The 14,240-nt window shown below is 56.4% G+C and overlaps 65 non-coding genes across 65 annotated transcripts; all 65 read right to left on the bottom strand.

The window, feature by feature from the left end:
- Positions 1–72: 72 nt before the first annotated feature.
- On the bottom strand, positions 73–191 carry LOC141120047 (5S ribosomal RNA). Its single transcript, XR_012239380.1, has one exon. It is a non-coding gene; the product is annotated as a 5S ribosomal RNA (ribosomal RNA).
- Positions 192–290: 99 nt separating this feature from the next.
- LOC141119012 (5S ribosomal RNA) lies at positions 291–409 on the bottom strand. The gene has a single exon (XR_012238367.1). It is a non-coding gene; the product is annotated as a 5S ribosomal RNA (ribosomal RNA).
- A 100-nt stretch (positions 410–509) lies between these two features.
- On the bottom strand, positions 510–628 carry LOC141119011 (5S ribosomal RNA). Its single transcript, XR_012238366.1, has one exon. It is a non-coding gene; the product is annotated as a 5S ribosomal RNA (ribosomal RNA).
- A 99-nt stretch (positions 629–727) lies between these two features.
- LOC141119010 (5S ribosomal RNA) lies at positions 728–846 on the bottom strand. Its single transcript, XR_012238365.1, has one exon. It is a non-coding gene; the product is annotated as a 5S ribosomal RNA (ribosomal RNA).
- Positions 847–946: 100 nt separating this feature from the next.
- LOC141119009 (5S ribosomal RNA) lies at positions 947–1,065 on the bottom strand. Its single transcript, XR_012238364.1, has one exon. It is a non-coding gene; the product is annotated as a 5S ribosomal RNA (ribosomal RNA).
- Positions 1,066–1,165: 100 nt separating this feature from the next.
- On the bottom strand, positions 1,166–1,284 carry LOC141119008 (5S ribosomal RNA). Its single transcript, XR_012238363.1, has one exon. It is a non-coding gene; the product is annotated as a 5S ribosomal RNA (ribosomal RNA).
- A 98-nt stretch (positions 1,285–1,382) lies between these two features.
- Positions 1,383–1,501, bottom strand: LOC141119007 (5S ribosomal RNA). The gene has a single exon (XR_012238362.1). It is a non-coding gene; the product is annotated as a 5S ribosomal RNA (ribosomal RNA).
- A 99-nt stretch (positions 1,502–1,600) lies between these two features.
- On the bottom strand, positions 1,601–1,719 carry LOC141119006 (5S ribosomal RNA). Its single transcript, XR_012238361.1, has one exon. It is a non-coding gene; the product is annotated as a 5S ribosomal RNA (ribosomal RNA).
- Positions 1,720–1,819: 100 nt separating this feature from the next.
- Positions 1,820–1,938, bottom strand: LOC141119005 (5S ribosomal RNA). Its single transcript, XR_012238360.1, has one exon. It is a non-coding gene; the product is annotated as a 5S ribosomal RNA (ribosomal RNA).
- Positions 1,939–2,037: 99 nt separating this feature from the next.
- Positions 2,038–2,156, bottom strand: LOC141119930 (5S ribosomal RNA). Its single transcript, XR_012239263.1, has one exon. It is a non-coding gene; the product is annotated as a 5S ribosomal RNA (ribosomal RNA).
- Positions 2,157–2,254: 98 nt separating this feature from the next.
- LOC141119004 (5S ribosomal RNA) lies at positions 2,255–2,373 on the bottom strand. The gene has a single exon (XR_012238359.1). It is a non-coding gene; the product is annotated as a 5S ribosomal RNA (ribosomal RNA).
- Positions 2,374–2,472: 99 nt separating this feature from the next.
- Positions 2,473–2,591, bottom strand: LOC141119003 (5S ribosomal RNA). Its single transcript, XR_012238358.1, has one exon. It is a non-coding gene; the product is annotated as a 5S ribosomal RNA (ribosomal RNA).
- A 101-nt stretch (positions 2,592–2,692) lies between these two features.
- On the bottom strand, positions 2,693–2,811 carry LOC141119001 (5S ribosomal RNA). The gene has a single exon (XR_012238356.1). It is a non-coding gene; the product is annotated as a 5S ribosomal RNA (ribosomal RNA).
- A 100-nt stretch (positions 2,812–2,911) lies between these two features.
- LOC141119000 (5S ribosomal RNA) lies at positions 2,912–3,030 on the bottom strand. The gene has a single exon (XR_012238355.1). It is a non-coding gene; the product is annotated as a 5S ribosomal RNA (ribosomal RNA).
- A 100-nt stretch (positions 3,031–3,130) lies between these two features.
- Positions 3,131–3,249, bottom strand: LOC141118999 (5S ribosomal RNA). Its single transcript, XR_012238354.1, has one exon. It is a non-coding gene; the product is annotated as a 5S ribosomal RNA (ribosomal RNA).
- A 98-nt stretch (positions 3,250–3,347) lies between these two features.
- On the bottom strand, positions 3,348–3,466 carry LOC141118998 (5S ribosomal RNA). Its single transcript, XR_012238353.1, has one exon. It is a non-coding gene; the product is annotated as a 5S ribosomal RNA (ribosomal RNA).
- Positions 3,467–3,565: 99 nt separating this feature from the next.
- Positions 3,566–3,684, bottom strand: LOC141118997 (5S ribosomal RNA). The gene has a single exon (XR_012238352.1). It is a non-coding gene; the product is annotated as a 5S ribosomal RNA (ribosomal RNA).
- A 98-nt stretch (positions 3,685–3,782) lies between these two features.
- Positions 3,783–3,901, bottom strand: LOC141118996 (5S ribosomal RNA). The gene has a single exon (XR_012238351.1). It is a non-coding gene; the product is annotated as a 5S ribosomal RNA (ribosomal RNA).
- Positions 3,902–4,000: 99 nt separating this feature from the next.
- LOC141118995 (5S ribosomal RNA) lies at positions 4,001–4,119 on the bottom strand. Its single transcript, XR_012238350.1, has one exon. It is a non-coding gene; the product is annotated as a 5S ribosomal RNA (ribosomal RNA).
- A 100-nt stretch (positions 4,120–4,219) lies between these two features.
- Positions 4,220–4,338, bottom strand: LOC141118994 (5S ribosomal RNA). Its single transcript, XR_012238349.1, has one exon. It is a non-coding gene; the product is annotated as a 5S ribosomal RNA (ribosomal RNA).
- A 100-nt stretch (positions 4,339–4,438) lies between these two features.
- On the bottom strand, positions 4,439–4,557 carry LOC141118993 (5S ribosomal RNA). The gene has a single exon (XR_012238348.1). It is a non-coding gene; the product is annotated as a 5S ribosomal RNA (ribosomal RNA).
- A 99-nt stretch (positions 4,558–4,656) lies between these two features.
- On the bottom strand, positions 4,657–4,775 carry LOC141118992 (5S ribosomal RNA). Its single transcript, XR_012238347.1, has one exon. It is a non-coding gene; the product is annotated as a 5S ribosomal RNA (ribosomal RNA).
- A 98-nt stretch (positions 4,776–4,873) lies between these two features.
- Positions 4,874–4,992, bottom strand: LOC141118990 (5S ribosomal RNA). The gene has a single exon (XR_012238345.1). It is a non-coding gene; the product is annotated as a 5S ribosomal RNA (ribosomal RNA).
- A 99-nt stretch (positions 4,993–5,091) lies between these two features.
- On the bottom strand, positions 5,092–5,210 carry LOC141118989 (5S ribosomal RNA). Its single transcript, XR_012238344.1, has one exon. It is a non-coding gene; the product is annotated as a 5S ribosomal RNA (ribosomal RNA).
- Positions 5,211–5,310: 100 nt separating this feature from the next.
- LOC141118988 (5S ribosomal RNA) lies at positions 5,311–5,429 on the bottom strand. The gene has a single exon (XR_012238343.1). It is a non-coding gene; the product is annotated as a 5S ribosomal RNA (ribosomal RNA).
- A 100-nt stretch (positions 5,430–5,529) lies between these two features.
- LOC141118987 (5S ribosomal RNA) lies at positions 5,530–5,648 on the bottom strand. Its single transcript, XR_012238342.1, has one exon. It is a non-coding gene; the product is annotated as a 5S ribosomal RNA (ribosomal RNA).
- A 100-nt stretch (positions 5,649–5,748) lies between these two features.
- LOC141118986 (5S ribosomal RNA) lies at positions 5,749–5,867 on the bottom strand. Its single transcript, XR_012238341.1, has one exon. It is a non-coding gene; the product is annotated as a 5S ribosomal RNA (ribosomal RNA).
- Positions 5,868–5,966: 99 nt separating this feature from the next.
- On the bottom strand, positions 5,967–6,085 carry LOC141118984 (5S ribosomal RNA). The gene has a single exon (XR_012238339.1). It is a non-coding gene; the product is annotated as a 5S ribosomal RNA (ribosomal RNA).
- A 98-nt stretch (positions 6,086–6,183) lies between these two features.
- On the bottom strand, positions 6,184–6,302 carry LOC141119923 (5S ribosomal RNA). Its single transcript, XR_012239256.1, has one exon. It is a non-coding gene; the product is annotated as a 5S ribosomal RNA (ribosomal RNA).
- Positions 6,303–6,401: 99 nt separating this feature from the next.
- Positions 6,402–6,520, bottom strand: LOC141118983 (5S ribosomal RNA). The gene has a single exon (XR_012238338.1). It is a non-coding gene; the product is annotated as a 5S ribosomal RNA (ribosomal RNA).
- Positions 6,521–6,620: 100 nt separating this feature from the next.
- LOC141118982 (5S ribosomal RNA) lies at positions 6,621–6,739 on the bottom strand. The gene has a single exon (XR_012238337.1). It is a non-coding gene; the product is annotated as a 5S ribosomal RNA (ribosomal RNA).
- A 100-nt stretch (positions 6,740–6,839) lies between these two features.
- LOC141118981 (5S ribosomal RNA) lies at positions 6,840–6,958 on the bottom strand. Its single transcript, XR_012238336.1, has one exon. It is a non-coding gene; the product is annotated as a 5S ribosomal RNA (ribosomal RNA).
- Positions 6,959–7,058: 100 nt separating this feature from the next.
- Positions 7,059–7,177, bottom strand: LOC141118980 (5S ribosomal RNA). Its single transcript, XR_012238335.1, has one exon. It is a non-coding gene; the product is annotated as a 5S ribosomal RNA (ribosomal RNA).
- A 98-nt stretch (positions 7,178–7,275) lies between these two features.
- On the bottom strand, positions 7,276–7,394 carry LOC141118978 (5S ribosomal RNA). Its single transcript, XR_012238333.1, has one exon. It is a non-coding gene; the product is annotated as a 5S ribosomal RNA (ribosomal RNA).
- Positions 7,395–7,493: 99 nt separating this feature from the next.
- LOC141118977 (5S ribosomal RNA) lies at positions 7,494–7,612 on the bottom strand. The gene has a single exon (XR_012238332.1). It is a non-coding gene; the product is annotated as a 5S ribosomal RNA (ribosomal RNA).
- Positions 7,613–7,710: 98 nt separating this feature from the next.
- Positions 7,711–7,829, bottom strand: LOC141118976 (5S ribosomal RNA). Its single transcript, XR_012238331.1, has one exon. It is a non-coding gene; the product is annotated as a 5S ribosomal RNA (ribosomal RNA).
- Positions 7,830–7,928: 99 nt separating this feature from the next.
- LOC141120163 (5S ribosomal RNA) lies at positions 7,929–8,047 on the bottom strand. The gene has a single exon (XR_012239491.1). It is a non-coding gene; the product is annotated as a 5S ribosomal RNA (ribosomal RNA).
- Positions 8,048–8,147: 100 nt separating this feature from the next.
- Positions 8,148–8,266, bottom strand: LOC141118975 (5S ribosomal RNA). The gene has a single exon (XR_012238330.1). It is a non-coding gene; the product is annotated as a 5S ribosomal RNA (ribosomal RNA).
- Positions 8,267–8,366: 100 nt separating this feature from the next.
- LOC141118974 (5S ribosomal RNA) lies at positions 8,367–8,485 on the bottom strand. Its single transcript, XR_012238329.1, has one exon. It is a non-coding gene; the product is annotated as a 5S ribosomal RNA (ribosomal RNA).
- A 99-nt stretch (positions 8,486–8,584) lies between these two features.
- LOC141118973 (5S ribosomal RNA) lies at positions 8,585–8,703 on the bottom strand. Its single transcript, XR_012238328.1, has one exon. It is a non-coding gene; the product is annotated as a 5S ribosomal RNA (ribosomal RNA).
- A 98-nt stretch (positions 8,704–8,801) lies between these two features.
- Positions 8,802–8,920, bottom strand: LOC141118972 (5S ribosomal RNA). The gene has a single exon (XR_012238327.1). It is a non-coding gene; the product is annotated as a 5S ribosomal RNA (ribosomal RNA).
- Positions 8,921–9,019: 99 nt separating this feature from the next.
- Positions 9,020–9,138, bottom strand: LOC141118971 (5S ribosomal RNA). Its single transcript, XR_012238326.1, has one exon. It is a non-coding gene; the product is annotated as a 5S ribosomal RNA (ribosomal RNA).
- A 100-nt stretch (positions 9,139–9,238) lies between these two features.
- LOC141118970 (5S ribosomal RNA) lies at positions 9,239–9,357 on the bottom strand. Its single transcript, XR_012238325.1, has one exon. It is a non-coding gene; the product is annotated as a 5S ribosomal RNA (ribosomal RNA).
- A 99-nt stretch (positions 9,358–9,456) lies between these two features.
- LOC141118969 (5S ribosomal RNA) lies at positions 9,457–9,575 on the bottom strand. Its single transcript, XR_012238324.1, has one exon. It is a non-coding gene; the product is annotated as a 5S ribosomal RNA (ribosomal RNA).
- A 98-nt stretch (positions 9,576–9,673) lies between these two features.
- Positions 9,674–9,792, bottom strand: LOC141118966 (5S ribosomal RNA). Its single transcript, XR_012238322.1, has one exon. It is a non-coding gene; the product is annotated as a 5S ribosomal RNA (ribosomal RNA).
- Positions 9,793–9,891: 99 nt separating this feature from the next.
- Positions 9,892–10,010, bottom strand: LOC141118965 (5S ribosomal RNA). Its single transcript, XR_012238321.1, has one exon. It is a non-coding gene; the product is annotated as a 5S ribosomal RNA (ribosomal RNA).
- A 100-nt stretch (positions 10,011–10,110) lies between these two features.
- On the bottom strand, positions 10,111–10,229 carry LOC141118964 (5S ribosomal RNA). Its single transcript, XR_012238320.1, has one exon. It is a non-coding gene; the product is annotated as a 5S ribosomal RNA (ribosomal RNA).
- A 100-nt stretch (positions 10,230–10,329) lies between these two features.
- LOC141118963 (5S ribosomal RNA) lies at positions 10,330–10,448 on the bottom strand. The gene has a single exon (XR_012238319.1). It is a non-coding gene; the product is annotated as a 5S ribosomal RNA (ribosomal RNA).
- Positions 10,449–10,546: 98 nt separating this feature from the next.
- Positions 10,547–10,665, bottom strand: LOC141118962 (5S ribosomal RNA). The gene has a single exon (XR_012238318.1). It is a non-coding gene; the product is annotated as a 5S ribosomal RNA (ribosomal RNA).
- Positions 10,666–10,764: 99 nt separating this feature from the next.
- LOC141119737 (5S ribosomal RNA) lies at positions 10,765–10,883 on the bottom strand. The gene has a single exon (XR_012239071.1). It is a non-coding gene; the product is annotated as a 5S ribosomal RNA (ribosomal RNA).
- A 101-nt stretch (positions 10,884–10,984) lies between these two features.
- Positions 10,985–11,103, bottom strand: LOC141118961 (5S ribosomal RNA). The gene has a single exon (XR_012238317.1). It is a non-coding gene; the product is annotated as a 5S ribosomal RNA (ribosomal RNA).
- A 99-nt stretch (positions 11,104–11,202) lies between these two features.
- On the bottom strand, positions 11,203–11,321 carry LOC141118960 (5S ribosomal RNA). Its single transcript, XR_012238316.1, has one exon. It is a non-coding gene; the product is annotated as a 5S ribosomal RNA (ribosomal RNA).
- Positions 11,322–11,421: 100 nt separating this feature from the next.
- On the bottom strand, positions 11,422–11,540 carry LOC141118959 (5S ribosomal RNA). Its single transcript, XR_012238315.1, has one exon. It is a non-coding gene; the product is annotated as a 5S ribosomal RNA (ribosomal RNA).
- Positions 11,541–11,639: 99 nt separating this feature from the next.
- Positions 11,640–11,758, bottom strand: LOC141118958 (5S ribosomal RNA). Its single transcript, XR_012238314.1, has one exon. It is a non-coding gene; the product is annotated as a 5S ribosomal RNA (ribosomal RNA).
- Positions 11,759–11,856: 98 nt separating this feature from the next.
- LOC141118957 (5S ribosomal RNA) lies at positions 11,857–11,975 on the bottom strand. Its single transcript, XR_012238313.1, has one exon. It is a non-coding gene; the product is annotated as a 5S ribosomal RNA (ribosomal RNA).
- A 99-nt stretch (positions 11,976–12,074) lies between these two features.
- LOC141118955 (5S ribosomal RNA) lies at positions 12,075–12,193 on the bottom strand. The gene has a single exon (XR_012238311.1). It is a non-coding gene; the product is annotated as a 5S ribosomal RNA (ribosomal RNA).
- Positions 12,194–12,293: 100 nt separating this feature from the next.
- Positions 12,294–12,412, bottom strand: LOC141118954 (5S ribosomal RNA). The gene has a single exon (XR_012238310.1). It is a non-coding gene; the product is annotated as a 5S ribosomal RNA (ribosomal RNA).
- A 100-nt stretch (positions 12,413–12,512) lies between these two features.
- On the bottom strand, positions 12,513–12,631 carry LOC141119973 (5S ribosomal RNA). The gene has a single exon (XR_012239306.1). It is a non-coding gene; the product is annotated as a 5S ribosomal RNA (ribosomal RNA).
- Positions 12,632–12,730: 99 nt separating this feature from the next.
- On the bottom strand, positions 12,731–12,849 carry LOC141120537 (5S ribosomal RNA). Its single transcript, XR_012239853.1, has one exon. It is a non-coding gene; the product is annotated as a 5S ribosomal RNA (ribosomal RNA).
- A 100-nt stretch (positions 12,850–12,949) lies between these two features.
- Positions 12,950–13,068, bottom strand: LOC141120303 (5S ribosomal RNA). Its single transcript, XR_012239627.1, has one exon. It is a non-coding gene; the product is annotated as a 5S ribosomal RNA (ribosomal RNA).
- A 100-nt stretch (positions 13,069–13,168) lies between these two features.
- Positions 13,169–13,287, bottom strand: LOC141118953 (5S ribosomal RNA). Its single transcript, XR_012238309.1, has one exon. It is a non-coding gene; the product is annotated as a 5S ribosomal RNA (ribosomal RNA).
- A 99-nt stretch (positions 13,288–13,386) lies between these two features.
- On the bottom strand, positions 13,387–13,505 carry LOC141118951 (5S ribosomal RNA). Its single transcript, XR_012238308.1, has one exon. It is a non-coding gene; the product is annotated as a 5S ribosomal RNA (ribosomal RNA).
- Positions 13,506–13,603: 98 nt separating this feature from the next.
- On the bottom strand, positions 13,604–13,722 carry LOC141118950 (5S ribosomal RNA). Its single transcript, XR_012238307.1, has one exon. It is a non-coding gene; the product is annotated as a 5S ribosomal RNA (ribosomal RNA).
- Positions 13,723–13,821: 99 nt separating this feature from the next.
- Positions 13,822–13,940, bottom strand: LOC141118949 (5S ribosomal RNA). Its single transcript, XR_012238306.1, has one exon. It is a non-coding gene; the product is annotated as a 5S ribosomal RNA (ribosomal RNA).
- Positions 13,941–14,040: 100 nt separating this feature from the next.
- Positions 14,041–14,159, bottom strand: LOC141118948 (5S ribosomal RNA). The gene has a single exon (XR_012238305.1). It is a non-coding gene; the product is annotated as a 5S ribosomal RNA (ribosomal RNA).
- Positions 14,160–14,240: the final 81 nt, after the last annotated feature.

Raw genomic sequence — 14,240 nt, 5'->3', positions numbered from 1 at the left:
TTGACTTTGGCGGCACCAAGATGGGAAACGAGGAAAAAAACAGGGCAAGTCCAGAACTCCAAGAAAAAGAGAAGCCTACGGCACCTGGTATTCCCAGGCGGTCTCCCATCCAGGTACTAACCAGGCCCGACCCTGCTTATCCTCCGAGATCAGACGAGATCGGGCGCTTTCAGGGTGATGTGGCCGTAGGCGATCTCTTACGGCACGCTCAACCCTCTTGACTTTGGCGGCGCCAAGATGGGAAACGAGGAAAAAAAACAGGGCAAGTCCAGAAATCCAAGAAAAAAAGAAGCCTACGGCACCTGGTATTCCCAGGCGGTCTCCCATCCAGGTACTAACCAGGCCCGACCCTGCTTAGCCTCCGAGATCAGACGAGATCGGGCGCTTTCAGGGTGATGTGGCCGTAGGCGATCTCTTACGGCACGCTCAACCCTCTTGACCTTGGCGGCGCCAAGATGGGAAACGAGGAAAAAAAACAGGGCAAGTCCAGAACTCCCCCAAAAAAAAGAAGCCTACGGCACCTGGTATTCCCAGGCGGTCTCCCATCCAGGTACTAACCAGGCCCGACCCTGCTTAGCCTCCGAGATCAGACGAGATCGGGCGCTTTCAGGGTGATGTGGCCGTAGGCGATCTCTTACGGCACGCTCAACCCTCTTGACTTTGGCGGCGCCAAGATGGGAAACGAGGAAAAAAAACAGGGCAAGTCCAGAAATCCAAGAAAAAAAGAAGCCTACGGCACCTGGTATTCCCAGGCGGTCTCCCATCCAGGTACTAACCAGGCCCGACCCTGCTTAGCCTCCGAGATCAGACGAGATCGGGCGCTTTCAGGGTGATGTGGCCGTAGGCGATCTCTAACGGCACGCTCAACCCTCTTGACCTTGGCGGCGCCAAGATGGGAAACGAGGAAAAAAAACAGGGCAAGTCCAGAACGCCCCCCAAAAAAAGAAGCCTACGGCACCTGGTATTCCCAGGCGGTCTCCCATCCAGGTACTAACCAGGCCCGACCCTGCTTAGCCTCCGAGATCAGACGAGATCGGGCGCTTTCAGGGTGATGTGGCCGTAGGCGATCTCTAACGGCACGCTCAACCCTCTTGACCTTGGCGGCGCCAAGATGGGAAACGAGGAAAAAAAACAGGGCAAGTCCAGAACTCCCCCAAAAAAAAGAAGCCTACGGCACCTGGTATTCCCAGGCGGTCTCCCATCCAGGTACTAACCAGGCCCGACCCTGCTTAGCCTCCGAGATCAGACGAGATCGGGCGCTTTCAGGGTGATGTGGCCGTAGGCGATCTCTTACGGCACGCTCAACCCTCTTGACTTTGGCGGCACCAAGATGGGAAACGAGGAAAAAAACAGGGCAAGTCCAGAACTCCAAGAAAAAAAGAAGCCTACGGCACCTGGTATTCCCAGGCGGTCTCCCATCCAGGTACTAACCAGGCCCGACCCTGCTTAGCCTCCGAGATCAGACGAGATCGGGCGCTTTCAGGGTGATGTGGCCGTAGGCGATCTCTTACGGCACGCTCAACCCTCTTGACTTTGGCGGCGCCAAGATGGGAAACGAGGAAAAAAAACAGGGCAAGTCCAGAAATCCAAGAAAAAAAGAAGCCTACGGCACCTGGTATTCCCAGGCGGTCTCCCATCCAGGTACTAACCAGGCCCGACCCTGCTTAGCCTCCGAGATCAGACGAGATCGGGCGCTTTCAGGGTGATGTGGCCGTAGGCGATCTCTAACGGCACGCTCAACCCTCTTGACCTTGGCGGCGCCAAGATGGGAAACGAGGAAAAAAAACAGGGCAAGTCCAGAACGCCCCCCAAAAAAAGAAGCCTACGGCACCTGGTATTCCCAGGCGGTCTCCCATCCAGGTACTAACCAGGCCCGACCCTGCTTAGCCTCCGAGATCAGACGAGATCGGGCGCTTTCAGGGTGATGTGGCCGTAGGCGATCTCTAACGGCACGCTCAACCCTCTTGACCTTGGCGGCGCCAAGATGGGAAACGAGGAAAAAAAACAGGGCAAGTCCAGAAATCCAAGAAAAAAAGAAGCCTACGGCACCTGGTATTCCCAGGCGGTCTCCCATCCAGGTACTAACCAGGCCCGACCCTGCTTAGCCTCCGAGATCAGACGAGATCGGGGGCTTTCAGGGTGATGTGGCCGTAGGCGATCTCTTACGGCACGCTCAACCCTCTTGACTTTGGCGGCACCAAGATGGGAAACGAGGAAAAAAACAGGGCAAGTCCAGAACTCCAAGAAAAAAAGAAGCCTACGGCACCTGGTATTCCCAGGCGGTCTCCCATCCAGGTACTAACCAGGCCCGACCCTGCTTAGCCTCCGAGATCAGACGAGATCGGGCGCTTTCAGGGTGATGTGGCCGTAGGCGATCTCTTACGGCACGCTCAACCCTCTTGACTTTGGCGGCGCCAAGATGGGAAACGAGGAAAAAAAACAGGGCAAGTCCAGAAATCCAAGAAAAAAAGAAGCCTACGGCACCTGGTATTCCCAGGCGGTCTCCCATCCAGGTACTAACCAGGCCCGACCCTGCTTAGCCTCCGAGATCAGACGAGATCGGGCGCTTTCAGGGTGATGTGGCCGTAGGCGATCTCTAACGGCACGCTCAACCCTCTTGACCTTGGCGGCGCCAAGATGGGAAACGAGGAAAAAAAAATAGGGCAAGTCCAGAACGCCCCCCAAAAAAAGAAGCCTACGGCACCTGGTATTCCCAGGCGGTCTCCCATCCAGGTACTAACCAGGCCCGACCCTGCTTAGCCTCCGAGATCAGACGAGATCGGGCGCTTTCAGGGTGATGTGGCCGTAGGCGATCTCTAACGGCACGCTCAACCCTCTTGACCTTGGCGGCGCCAAGATGGGAAACGAGGAAAAAAAACAGGGCAAGTCCAGAACTCCCCCAAAAAAAAGAAGCCTACGGCACCTGGTATTCCCAGGCGGTCTCCCATCCAGGTACTAACCAGGCCCGACCCTGCTTAGCCTCCGAGATCAGACGAGATCGGGCGCTTTCAGGGTGATGTGGCCGTAGGCGATCTCTAACGGCACGCTCAACCCTCTTGACCTTGGCGGCGCCAAGATGGGAAACGAGGAAAAAAAACAGGGCAAGTCCAGAACGCCCCCCAAAAAAAGAAGCCTACGGCACCTGGTATTCCCAGGCGGTCTCCCATCCAGGTACTAACCAGGCCCGACCCTGCTTAGCCTCCGAGATCAGACGAGATCGGGCGCTTTCAGGGTGATGTGGCCGTAGGCGATCTCTTACGGCACGCTCAACCCTCTTGACTTTGGCGGCACCAAGATGGGAAACGAGGAAAAAAACAGGGCAAGTCCAGAACTCCAAGAAAAAGAGAAGCCTACGGCACCTGGTATTCCCAGGCGGTCTCCCATCCAGGTACTAACCAGGCCCGACCCTGCTTAGCCTCCGAGATCAGACGAGATCGGGCGCTTTCAGGGTGATGTGGCCGTAGGCGATCTCTTACGGCACGCTCAACCCTCTTGACTTTGGCGGCGCCAAGATGGGAAACGAGGAAAAAAAACAGGGCAAGTCCAGAAATCCAAGAAAAAAAGAAGCCTACGGCACCTGGTATTCCCAGGCGGTCTCCCATCCAGGTACTAACCAGGCCCGACCCTGCTTAGCCTCCGAGATCAGACGAGATCGGGCGCTTTCAGGGTGATGTGGCCGTAGGCGATCTCTTACGGCACGCTCAACCCTCTTGACTTTGGCGGCACCAAGATGGGAAACGAGGAAAAAAACAGGGCAAGTCCAGAACTCCAAGAAAAAAAGAAGCCTACGGCACCTGGTATTCCCAGGCGGTCTCCCATCCAGGTACTAACCAGGCCCGACCCTGCTTAGCCTCCGAGATCAGACGAGATCGGGCGCTTTCAGGGTGATGTGGCCGTAGGCGATCTCTTACGGCACGCTCAACCCTCTTGACTTTGGCGGCGCCAAGATGGGAAACGAGGAAAAAAAACAGGGCAAGTCCAGAAATCCAAGAAAAAAAGAAGCCTACGGCACCTGGTATTCCCAGGCGGTCTCCCATCCAGGTACTAACCAGGCCCGACCCTGCTTAGCCTCCGAGATCAGACGAGATCGGGCGCTTTCAGGGTGATGTGGCCGTAGGCGATCTCTAACGGCACGCTCAACCCTCTTGACCTTGGCGGCGCCAAGATGGGAAACGAGGAAAAAAAACAGGGCAAGTCCAGAACGCCCCCCAAAAAAAGAAGCCTACGGCACCTGGTATTCCCAGGCGGTCTCCCATCCAGGTACTAACCAGGCCCGACCCTGCTTAGCCTCCGAGATCAGACGAGATCGGGCGCTTTCAGGGTGATGTGGCCGTAGGCGATCTCTAATGGCACGCTCAACCCTCTTGACCTTGGCGGCGCCAAGATGGGAAACGAGGAAAAAAAACAGGGCAAGTCCAGAACTCCCCCAAAAAAAAGAAGCCTACGGCACCTGGTATTCCCAGGCGGTCTCCCATCCAGGTACTAACCAGGCCCGACCCTGCTTAGCCTCCGAGATCAGACGAGATCGGGCGCTTTCAGGGTGATGTGGCCGTAGGCGATCTCTTACGGCACGCTCAACCCTCTTGACTTTGGCGGCGCCAAGATGGGAAACGAGGAAAAAAAACAGGGCAAGTCCAGAAATCCAAGAAAAAAAGAAGCCTACGGCACCTGGTATTCCCAGGCGGTCTCCCATCCAGGTACTAACCAGGCCCGACCCTGCTTAGCCTCCGAGATCAGACGAGATCGGGCGCTTTCAGGGTGATGTGGCCGTAGGCGATCTCTTACGGCACGCTCAACCCTCTTGACTTTGGCGGCACCAAGATGGGAAACGAGGAAAAAAACAGGGCAAGTCCAGAACTCCAAGAAAAAAAGAAGCCTACGGCACCTGGTATTCCCAGGCGGTCTCCCATCCAGGTACTAACCAGGCCCGACCCTGCTTAGCCTCCGAGATCAGACGAGATCGGGCGCTTTCAGGGTGATGTGGCCGTAGGCGATCTCTTACGGCACGCTCAACCCTCTTGACTTTGGCGGCGCCAAGATGGGAAACGAGGAAAAAAAACAGGGCAAGTCCAGAAATCCAAGAAAAAAAGAAGCCTACGGCACCTGGTATTCCCAGGCGGTCTCCCATCCAGGTACTAACCAGGCCCGACCCTGCTTAGCCTCCGAGATCAGACGAGATCGGGCGCTTTCAGGGTGATGTGGCCGTAGGCGATCTCTAACGGCACGCTCAACCCTCTTGACCTTGGCGGCGCCAAGATGGGAAACGAGGAAAAAAAACAGGGCAAGTCCAGAACGCCCCCCAAAAAAAGAAGCCTACGGCACCTGGTATTCCCAGGCGGTCTCCCATCCAGGTACTAACCAGGCCCGACCCTGCTTAGCCTCCGAGATCAGACGAGATCGGGCGCTTTCAGGGTGATGTGGCCGTAGGCAATCTCTAACGGCACGCTCAACCCTCTTGACCTTGGCGGCGCCAAGATGGGAAACGAGGAAAAAAAACAGGGCAAGTCCAGAACTCCCCCAAAAAAAAGAAGCCTACGGCACCTGGTATTCCCAGGCGGTCTCCCATCCAGGTACTAACCAGGCCCGACCCTGCTTAGCCTCCGAGATCAGACGAGATCGGGCGCTTTCAGGGTGATGTGGCCGTAGGCGATCTCTAACGGCACGCTCAACCCTCTTGACCTTGGCGGCGCCAAGATGGGAAACGAGGAAAAAAAACAGGGCAAGTCCAGAACGCCCCCCAAAAAAAGAAGCCTACGGCACCTGGTATTCCCAGGCGGTCTCCCATCCAGGTACTAACCAGGCCCGACCCTGCTTAGCCTCCGAGATCAGACGAGATCGGGCGCTTTCAGGGTGATGTGGCCGTAGGCGATCTCTTACGGCACGCTCAACCCTCTTGACTTTGGCGGCGCCAAGATGGGAAACGAGGAAAAAAAACAGGGCAAGTCCAGAAATCCAAGAAAAAAAGAAGCCTACGGCACCTGGTATTCCCAGGCGGTCTCCCATCCAGGTACTAACCAGGCCCGACCCTGCTTAGCCTCCGAGATCAGACGAGATCGGGCGCTTTCAGGGTGATGTGGCCGTAGGCGATCTCTTACGGCACGCTCAACCCTCTTGACTTTGGCGGCACCAAGATGGGAAACGAGGAAAAAAACAGGGCAAGTCCAGAACTCCAAGAAAAAAAGAAGCCTACGGCACCTGGTATTCCCAGGCGGTCTCCCATCCAGGTACTAACCAGGCCCGACCCTGCTTAGCCTCCGAGATCAGACGAGATCGGGCGCGTTCAGGGTGATGTGGCCGTAGGCGATCTCTTACGGCACGCTCAACCCTCTTGACTTTGGCGGCGCCAAGATGGGAAACGAGGAAAAAAAACAGGGCAAGTCCAGAAATCCAAGAAAAAAAGAAGCCTACGGCACCTGGTATTCCCAGGCGGTCTCCCATCCAGGTACTAACCAGGCCCGACCCTGCTTAGCCTCCGAGATCAGACGAGATCGGGCGCTTTCAGGGTGATGTGGCCGTAGGCGATCTCTAACGGCACGCTCAACCCTCTTGACCTTGGCGGCGCCAAGATGGGAAACGAGGAAAAAAAACAGGGCAAGTCCAGAACGCCCCCCAAAAAAAGAAGCCTACGGCACCTGGTATTCCCAGGCGGTCTCCCATCCAGGTACTAACCAGGCCCGACCCTGCTTAGCCTCCGAGATCAGACGAGATCGGGCGCTTTCAGGGTGATGTGGCCGTAGGCGATCTCTAACGGCACGCTCAACCCTCTTGACCTTGGCGGCGCCAAGATGGGAAACGAGGAAAAAAAACAGGGCAAGTCCAGAACTCCCCCAAAAAAAAGAAGCCTACGGCACCTGGTATTCCCAGGCGGTCTCCCATCCAGGTACTAACCAGGCCCGACCCTGCTTAGCCTCCGAGATCAGACGAGATCGGGCGCTTTCAGGGTGATGTGGCCGTAGGCGATCTCTAACGGCACGCTCAACCCTCTTGACCTTGGCGGCGCCAAGATGGGAAACGAGGAAAAAAAACAGGGCAAGTCCAGAACGCCCCCCAAAAAAAGAAGCCTACGGCACCTGGTATTCCCAGGCGGTCTCCCATCCAGGTACTAACCAGGCCCGACCCTGCTTAGCCTCCGAGATCAGACGAGATCGGGCGCTTTCAGGGTGATGTGGCCGTAGGCGATCTCTTACGGCACGCTCAACCCTCTTGACTTTGGCGGCACCAAGATGGGAAACGAGGAAAAAAACAGGGCAAGTCCAGAACTCCAAGAAAAAGAGAAGCCTACGGCACCTGGTATTCCCAGGCGGTCTCCCATCCAGGTACTAACCAGGCCCGACCCTGCTTAGCCTCCGAGATCAGACGAGATCGGGCGCTTTCAGGGTGATGTGGCCGTAGGCGATCTCTTACGGCACGCTCAACCCTCTTGACTTTGGCGGCGCCAAGATGGGAAACGAGGAAAAAAAACAGGGCAAGTCCAGAAATCCAAGAAAAAAAGAAGCCTACGGCACCTGGTATTCCCAGGCGGTCTCCCATCCAGGTACTAACCAGGCCCGACCCTGCTTAGCCTCCGAGATCAGACGAGATCGGGCGCTTTCAGGGTGATGTGGCCGTAGGCGATCTCTTACGGCACGCTCAACCCTCTTGACTTTGGCGGCACCAAGATGGGAAACGAGGAAAAAAACAGGGCAAGTCCAGAACTCCAAGAAAAAAAGAAGCCTACGGCACCTGGTATTCCCAGGCGGTCTCCCATCCAGGTACTAACCAGGCCCGACCCTGCTTAGCCTCCGAGATCAGACGAGATCGGGCGCTTTCAGGGTGATGTGGCCGTAGGCGATCTCTTACGGCACGCTCAACCCTCTTGACTTTGGCGGCGCCAAGATGGGAAACGAGGAAAAAAAACAGGGCAAGTCCAGAAATCCAAGAAAAAAAGAAGCCTACGGCACCTGGTATTCCCAGGCGGTCTCCCATCCAGGTACTAACCAGGCCCGACCCAGCTTAGCCTCCGAGATCAGACGAGATCGGGCGCTTTCAGGGTGATGTGGCCGTAGGCGATCTCTAACGGCACGCTCAACCCTCTTGACCTTGGCGGCGCCAAGATGGGAAACGAGGAAAAAAAACAGGGCAAGTCCAGAACGCCCCCCAAAAAAAGAAGCCTACGGCACCTGGTATTCCCAGGCGGTCTCCCATCCAGGTACTAACCAGGCCCGACCCTGCTTAGCCTCCGAGATCAGACGAGATCGGGCGCTTTCAGGGTGATGTGGCCGTAGGCGATCTCTAACGGCACGCTCAACCCTCTTGACCTTGGCGGCGCCAAGATGGGAAACGAGGAAAAAAAACAGGGCAAGTCCAGAACTCCCCCAAAAAAAAGAAGCCTACGGCACCTGGTATTCCCAGGCGGTCTCCCATCCAGGTACTAACCAGGCCCGACCCTGCTTAGCCTCCGAGATCAGACGAGATCGGGCGCTTTCAGGGTGATGTGGCCGTAGGCGATCTCTTACGGCACGCTCAACCCTCTTGACTTTGGCGGCGCCAAGATGGGAAACGAGGAAAAAAAACAGGGCAAGTCCAGAAATCCAAGAAAAAAAGAAGCCTACGGCACCTGGTATTCCCAGGCGGTCTCCCATCCAGGTACTAACCAGGCCCGACCCTGCTTAGCCTCCGAGATCAGACGAGATCGGGCGCTTTCAGGGTGATGTGGCCGTAGGCGATCTCTTACGGCACGCTCAACCCTCTTGACTTTGGCGGCACCAAGATGGGAAACGAGGAAAAAAACAGGGCAAGTCCAGAACTCCAAGAAAAAAAGAAGCCTACGGCACCTGGTATTCCCAGGCGGTCTCCCATCCAGGTACTAACCAGGCCCGACCCTGCTTAGCCTCCGAGATCAGACGAGATCGGGCGCTTTCAGGGTGATGTGGCCGTAGGCGATCTCTTACGGCACGCTCAACCCTCTTGACTTTGGCGGCGCCAAGATGGGAAACGAGGAAAAAAAACAGGGCAAGTCCAGAAATCCAAGAAAAAAAGAAGCCTACGGCACCTGGTATTCCCAGGCGGTCTCCCATCCAGGTACTAACCAGGCCCGACCCTGCTTAGCCTCCGAGATCAGACGAGATCGGGCGCTTTCAGGGTGATGTGGCCGTAGGCGATCTCTAACGGCACGCTCAACCCTCTTGACCTTGGCGGCGCCAAGATGGGAAACGAGGAAAAAAAACAGGGCAAGTCCAGAACTCCCCCAAAAAAAAGAAGCCTACGGCACCTGGTATTCCCAGGCGGTCTCCCATCCAGGTACTAACCAGGCCCGACCCTGCTTAGCCTCCGAGATCAGACGAGATCGGGCGCTTTCAGGGTGATGTGGCCGTAGGCGATCTCTTACGGCACGCTCAACCCTCTTGACTTTGGCGGCGCCAAGATGGGAAACGAGGAAAAAAAACAGGGCAAGTCCAGAAATCCAAGAAAAAAAGAAGCCTACGGCACCTGGTATTCCCAGGCGGTCTCCCATCCAGGTACTAACCAGGCCCGACCCTGCTTAGCCTCCGAGATCAGACGAGATCGGGCGCTTTCAGGGTGATGTGGCCGTAGGCGATCTCTTACGGCACGCTCAACCCTCTTGACTTTGGCGGCACCAAGATGGGAAACGAGGAAAAAAACAGGGCAAGTCCAGAACTCCAAGAAAAAAAGAAGCCTACGGCACCTGGTATTCCCAGGCGGTCTCCCATCCAGGTACTAACCAGGCCCGACCCTGCTTAGCCTCCGAGATCAGACGAGATCGGGCGCTTTCAGGGTGATGTGGCCGTAGGCGATCTCTTACGGCACGCTCAACCCTCTTGACTTTGGCGGCGCCAAGATGGGAAACGAGGAAAAAAAACAGGGCAAGTCCAGAAATCCAAGAAAAAAAGAAGCCTACGGCACCTGGTATTCCCAGGCGGTCTCCCATCCAGGTACTAACCAGGCCCGACCCTGCTTAGCCTCCGAGATCAGACGAGATCGGGCGCTTTCAGGGTGATGTGGCCGTAGGCGATCTCTAACGGCACGCTCAACCCTCTTGACCTTGGCGGCGCCAAGATGGGAAACGAGGAAAAAAAACAGGGCAAGTCCAGAACGCCCCCCAAAAAAAGAAGCCTACGGCACCTGGTATTCCCAGGCGGTCTCCCATCCAGGTACTAACCAGGCCCGACCCTGCTTAGCCTCCGAGATCAGACGAGATCGGGCGCTTTCAGGGTGATGTGGCCGTAGGCAATCTCTAACGGCACGCTCAACCCTCTTGACCTTGGCGGCGCCAAGATGGGAAACGAGGAAAAAAAACAGGGCAAGTCCAGAACTCCCCCAAAAAAAAGAAGCCTACGGCACCTGGTATTCCCAGGCGGTCTCCCATCCAGGTACTAACCAGGCCCGACCCTGCTTAGCCTCCGAGATCAGACGAGATCGGGCGCTTTCAGGGTGATGTGGCCGTAGGCGATCTCTTACGGCACGCTCAACCCTCTTGACTTTGGCGGCACCAAGATGGGAAACGAGGAAAAAAACAGGGCAAGTCCAGAACTCCAAGAAAAAGAGAAGCCTACGGCACCTGGTATTCCCAGGCGGTCTCCCATCCAGGTACTAACCAGGCCCGACCCTGCTTAGCCTCCGAGATCAGACGAGATCGGGCGCTTTCAGGGTGATGTGGCCGTAGGCGATCTCTTACGGCACGCTCAACCCTCTTGACTTTGGCGGCGCCAAGATGGGAAACGAGGAAAAAAAACAGGGCAAGTCCAGAAATCCAAGAAAAAAAGAAGCCTACGGCACCTGGTATTCCCAGGCGGTCTCCCATCCAGGTACTAACCAGGCCCGACCCTGCTTAGCCTCCGAGATCAGACGAGATCGGGTGCTTTCAGGGTGATGTGGCCGTAGGCGATCTCTTACGGCACGCTCAACCCTCTTGACCTTGGCGGCGCCAAGATGGGAAACGAGGAAAAAAAACAGGGCAAGTCCAGAACTCCCCCAAAAAAAAAGAAGCCTACGGCACCTGGTATTCCCAGGCGGTCTCCCATCCAGGTACTAACCAGGCCCGACCCTGCTTAGCCTCCGAGATCAGACGAGATCGGGCGCTTTCAGGGTGATGTGGCCGTAGGCGATCTCTTACGGCACGCTCATCCCTCTTGACTTTGGCGGCGCCAAGATGGGAAACGAGGAAAAAAAACAGGGCAAGTCCAGAAATCCAAGAAAAAAAGAAGCCTACGGCACCTGGTATTCCCAGGCGGTCTCCCATCCAGGTACTAACCAGGCCCGACCCTGCTTAGCCTCCGAGATCAGACGAGATCGGGCGCTTTCAGGGTGATGTGGCCGTAGGCGATCTCTAACGGCACGCTCAACCCTCTTGACCTTGGCGGCGCCAAGATGGGAAACGAGGAAAAAAAACAGGGCAAGTCCAGAACTCCCCCAAAAAAAAGAAGCCTACGGCACCTGGTATTCCCAGGCGGTCTCCCATCCAGGTACTAACCAGGCCCGACCCTGCTTAGCCTCCGAGATCAGACGAGATCGGGCGCTTTCAGGGTGATGTGGCCGTAGGCGATCTCTTACGGCACGCTCAACCCTCTTGACTTTGGCGGCGCCAAGATGGGAAACGAGGAAAAAAAACAGGGCAAGTCCAGAAATCCAAGAAAAAAAGAAGCCTACGGCACCTGGTATTCCCAGGCGGTCTCCCATCCAGGTACTAACCAGGCCCGACCCTGCTTAGCCTCCGAGATCAGACGAGATCGGGCGCTTTCAGGGTGATGTGGCCGTAGGCGATCTCTTACGGCACGCTCAACCCTCTTGACTTTGGCGGCACCAAGATGGGAAACGAGGAAAAAAACAGGGCAAGTCCAGAACTCCAAGAAAAAAAGAAGCCTACGGCACCTGGTATTCCCAGGCGGTCTCCCATCCAGGTACTAACCAGGCCCGACCCTGCTTAGCCTCCGAGATCAGACGAGATCGGGCGCTTTCAGGGTGATGTGGCCGTAGGCGATCTCTTACGGCACGCTCAACCCTCTTGACTTTGGCGGCGCCAAGATGGGAAACGAGGAAAAAAAACAGGGCAAGTCCAGAAATCCAAGAAAAAAAGAAGCCTACGGCACCTGGTATTCCCAGGCGGTCTCCCATCCAGGTACTAACCAGGCCCGACCCTGCTTAGCCTCCGAGATCAGACGAGATCGGGCGCTTTCAGGGTGATGTGGCCGTAGGCGATCTCTAACGGCACGCTCAACCCTCTTGACCTTGGCGGCGCCAAGATGGGAAACGAGGAAAAAAAACAGGGCAAGTCCAGAACGCCCCCCAAAAAAAGAAGCCTACGGCACCTGGTATTCCCAGGCGGTCTCCCATCCAGGTACTAACCAGGCCCGACCCTGCTTAGCCTCCGAGATCAGACGAGATCGGGCGCTTTCAGGGTGATGTGGCCGTAGGCGATCTCTAACGGCACGCTCAACCCTCTTGACCTTGGCGGCGCCAAGATGGGAAACGAGGAAAAAAAACAGGGCAAGTCCAGAACTCCCCCAAAAAAAAGAAGCCTACGGCACCTGGTATTCCCAGGCGGTCTCCCATCCAGGTACTAACCAGGCCCGACCCTGCTTAGCCTCCGAGATCAGACGAGATCGGGCGCTTTCAGGGTGATGTGGCCATAGGCGATCTCTTACGGCACGCTCAACCCTCTTGACTTTGGCGGCGCCAAGATGGGAAACGAGGAAAAAAAACAGGGCAAGTCCAGAAATCCAAGAAAAAAAGAAGCCTACGGCACCTGGTATTCCCAGGCGGTCTCCCATCCAGGTACTAACCAGGCCCGACATTGCTTAGCCTCCGAGATCAGACGAGATCGGGCGCTTTCAGGGTGATGTGGCCGTAGGCGATCTCTAACGGCACGCTCAACCCTCTTGACCTTGGCGGCGCCAAGATGGGAAACGAGGAAAAAAAACAGGGCAAGTCCAGAACGCCCCCCAAAAAAAGAAGCCTACGGCACCTGGTATTTCCAGGCGGTCTCCCATCCAGGTACTAACCAGGCCCGACCCTGCTTAGCCTCCGAGATCAGACGAGATCGGGCGCTTTCAGGGTGATGTGGCCGTAGGCGATCTCTAACGGCACGCTCAACCCTCTTGACCTTGGCGGCGCCAAGATGGGAAACGAGGAAAAAAAACAGGGCAAGTCCAGAACTCCCCCAAAAAAAAGAAGCCTACGGCACCTGGTATTCCCAGGCGGTCTCCCATCCAGGTACTAACCAGGCCCGACCCTGCTTAGCCTCCGAGATCAGACGAGATCGGGCGCTTTCAGGGTGATGTGGCCGTAGGCGATCTCTTACGGCACGCTCAACCCTCTTGACTTTGGCGGCGCCAAGATGGGAAACGAGGAAAAAAAACAGGGCAAGTCCAGAAATCCAAGAAAAAAAGAAGCCTACGGCACCTGGTATTCCCAGGCGGTCTCCCATCCAGGTACTAACCAGGCCCGACCCTGCTTAGCCTCCGAGATCAGACGAGATCGGGCGCTTTCAGGGTGATGTGGCCGTAGGCGATCTCTTACGGCACGCTCAACCCTCTTGACTTTGGCGGCACCAAGATGGGAAACGAGGAAAAAAACAGGGCAAGTCCAGAACTCCAAGAAAAAAAGAAGCCTACGGCACCTGGTATTCCCAGGCGGTCTCCCATCCAGGTACTAACCAGGCCCGACCCTGCTTAGCCTCCGAGATCAGACGAGATCGGGCGCTTTCAGGGTGATGTGGCCGTAGGCGATCTCTTACGGCACGCTCAACCCTCTTGACTTTGGCGGCGCCAAGATGGGAAACGAGGAAAAAAAACAGGGCAAGTCCAGAAATCCAAGAAAAAAAGAAGCCTACGGCACCTGGTATTCCCAGGCGGTCTCCCATCCAGGTACTAACCAGGCCCGACCCTGCTTAGCCTCCGAGATCAGACGAGATCGGGCGCTTTCAGGGTGATGTGGCCGTAGGCGATCTCTAACGGCACGCTCAACCCTCTTGACCTTGGCGGCGCCAAGATGGGAAACGAGGAAAAAAAACAGGGCAAGTCCAGAACGCCCCCCAAAAAAAGAAGCCTACGGCACCTGGTATTCCCAGGCGGTCTCCCATCCAGGTACTAACCAGGCCCGACCCTGCTTAGCCTCCGAGATCAGACGAGATCGGGCGCTTTCAGGGTGATGTGGCCGTAGGCGATCTCTAACGGCACGCTCAACCCTCTTGACCTTGGCGGCGCCAAGATGGGAAACGAGGAAAAAAAACAGGGCAAGTCCAG

The sequence above is a fragment of the Aquarana catesbeiana genome, linkage group LG13 (assembly GCF_042186555.1).
Source record: "Aquarana catesbeiana isolate 2022-GZ linkage group LG13, ASM4218655v1, whole genome shotgun sequence".
Taxonomy (NCBI): domain Eukaryota; kingdom Metazoa; phylum Chordata; class Amphibia; order Anura; family Ranidae; genus Aquarana; species Aquarana catesbeiana.
The sequence above is the reverse complement of the archived record's forward strand: the minus strand, read 5'-3'. Positions and strand labels throughout refer to the sequence as shown.